We start from the raw sequence: 2,743 nt of genomic DNA, 5'->3' as shown, positions 1-2,743 counted from the left end.
AGGATGGAAATTCCAGTGGGTTCAAATGGCTCTAAGCACTATGGGACTTGACATCTGAGGTCATCAGTACCCTAGAACTTAGAACTACTTAAACCTATCTAACCTAAGGATACCGCACACATCCATGCCCGAGGCAGGATTCGAATCTGCAACCGTATCGGTCGCGCGGTTCCAGACTGAAGCGCCTAGAACCGCTCGGCCACAGAGGCCGGCAGTCCAGTAGGCTTGATCTAGAACATGCAATAGCATGCAACAGAGTCCGCCTTTTTTCCCATCTTCACTTGCTAAGCTGTCGGAGAAACGTTAACAACAGAGACCGTTACTGGCCACTGCACGTAGACACATCGTGAAGGCAAAATTGCAAAATGCAGCTTTCCGAACGGTAAGTACAGCCTAAATATTTATCTCGCGTTTCTCCTGTGCGAAGCGGCATAGTTGCAGATATAGCATTGTAAAATAATTTATTGGTCTAAACAGAATCCATGCGAGAATCGTAGACACTCTACATATTAGCGGTGAGAGCCATTTCGTTCGCCAAGTGTATAGGGCACGCAATATTTGTCGCTCGAAAAATATTTTAGGAACTCGTGGTGGTTAGGTTGAAAGATCGTGAAGTTGTTTAGCTTCTCTCCACAACGCTAATAAGATACTCTTGTAACAATACTCCACTGCTGTGAATACTGTAGAAACTACGCAATCTACCTTAAATTATTATTAAATGACACTTTTGTAAGTAGGACACATAAAACAAACCTGAGAGGGAAAAGAAGAAAATCAAGTTGGCGACATACAAAAAAACGCCAATATATTATAAGTATATCTTATGAAGCATAGAAAAACATTAAATTTTAATCTAGCAAAGGTACAGGTTGCCTTTAGAAGTGGACCCCTGCAAAATCAACTGTCTGGGAACCGTAAAGAGCGGAAAGAGCGGTTTAATGTATATGAATTACTACTCTGAATGACGTAAATAAATTCTCAGAAAACTTTCGACTACGATCTACCAAAATTTCTACTAATAGCATTCATCACGGTATTGATTCAAGATGTGCTACCATACTGAAGGAAATGTGTGTTACTGCAATTACTTAAGGAACACTTTATCAGATAGTGACGAATCCAAGAGCGAAATAGAAGTTAAACAAGCAGATTCCAAATTACCGAAAGTATTGTCACCAGCCCCAAATGAAGCTTTCAGATCCTTGTACGCGCAACACGAAGATGGAATACGCGTTAATGGAATATTCCTGAACCGCCTTCGCTATTCAACAATATAGTTTGTCTCTAGTGCAAACAAACTTTAGCCACCAATGTAACAACTTAAAGAAGCAAGTTTGAAACTTTCGAAGTTGATCTGAAAATCAGATACAGTACCACTAAAGTAATGAATAATAATGATGTGTGGAAGGCAATGGAACCAATTAACAATGGAGTTATTTATTTATTTATTTACTCGAGTTAGAAGCCGCACAAGACTCTACATCATATGACTGCACAATATTAATGGATACTACTAAAACAACAATCTGCATAATTTGTAGTTCAGGTAGTTCACAATCAGAACTAAAAGATCTTCGCCCAGAATTGAGCGACAGCAACTGCACCGCCTCCAGCTTTCATCACCACATGACTCAGGGCAGCATGGACAGTGGCATACGTGACACACTCTTCGAGTTGTATCTGTCCTTTGGAAAAATTCCCCTTGTGAGTGCACCCCGGTTGCCAACAGCACTCGGCGGACCGGACGGTCACCCATCCAAGTACTAGCCCAGCCCGACAGCGCTTAACTTCGGTGATCTGACGGGAACCGGTGTCGCCACTGCGGCAAGCCCGTTGGCTCTTATCGTCATATTCAGTGAAAATTGTCAGTGCTGTTGTAAGAACCTGTTCAGCCTCCCCAAACGTCTGTGATTGCGTTGCTAAAGGAAGGTCGCCTGCATGGAACAAGAGGAATAAAATGCTCTAAGGGTTCCAGCTGCGGTAGGTGCCGGGGTTTATAAGTTTTCGTATTTACGATATCTGAATGACTACATGAATAGCAAAAGAAATAAACGGTTGAGTAAAAATCCCTTGCACTGATTTTCATAAACAGTGTTTTCAGAATAAAGTTTCTGATGTGCCTAAAAAGTAAATATAATAGTTTACTAATTTTCACCAATGGAAGTGAGGCGTGTAGCTTTATTGCGAAAACTGTTCAAAAACTGTATTGCTCAGTGAGAAGTTGATGGACGATGGCAATTACTGGGAGACACAAAACAACGGACGAGTGGGTCAGAGAACACGCTGCAGTGCAGGATGTCATTGTGGAAGTGGAATGGATGTGGAGGGGACATGAGGACAGGCGAATGGACAGTTGGTGCACCGAGGAGTTTCTTTTATGGCATCCATGAGATAATCTACCAGCGGGGCGGCGGCCTAGTGGAAAGTGGGCAGACGGCACCGGCGTGGATGCAGAAGGCCGAGATGCATGGAAAAAGGTTTGTAGCACTCGCTCTCTCCTAACTGCCCATCTTCCTGTGTCCTGATAGCCGAGGCTAGCGTCAATGTTGTTCTTGCAAAAATTCTGTGACCGTAATAATCAATATTAACTGAACCTAAGGAACTGAATGATGATTAATAAACTTTTCTCCCTGAATGGTGATTCAGCTTTAGCTCAGCCATTTCGATTTATTAAAAAAATGAACCTCATAGTAAGATGCATTCATTCTTATAACGTCCACTAGTTTTCTTTCCTTCCGTGTTC

At 42.3% G+C, this 2,743-nt stretch overlaps 1 pseudogene; it reads right to left on the bottom strand.

The window, feature by feature from the left end:
• Nucleotides 1-1,720: 1,720 nt before the first annotated feature.
• LOC126274358 (5S ribosomal RNA) lies at nucleotides 1,721-1,838 on the bottom strand (annotated as a pseudogene).
• Between the last annotated feature and the right edge of the window lie 905 nt (nucleotides 1,839-2,743).

This window comes from Schistocerca gregaria, chromosome 5, assembly GCF_023897955.1.
Source record: "Schistocerca gregaria isolate iqSchGreg1 chromosome 5, iqSchGreg1.2, whole genome shotgun sequence".
In the NCBI taxonomy this organism is placed as follows: Eukaryota; Metazoa; Arthropoda; class Insecta; order Orthoptera; family Acrididae; genus Schistocerca; species Schistocerca gregaria.
Note: the sequence above shows the minus strand (reverse complement) of the source record. Positions and strands in the feature narration are given on the sequence as shown.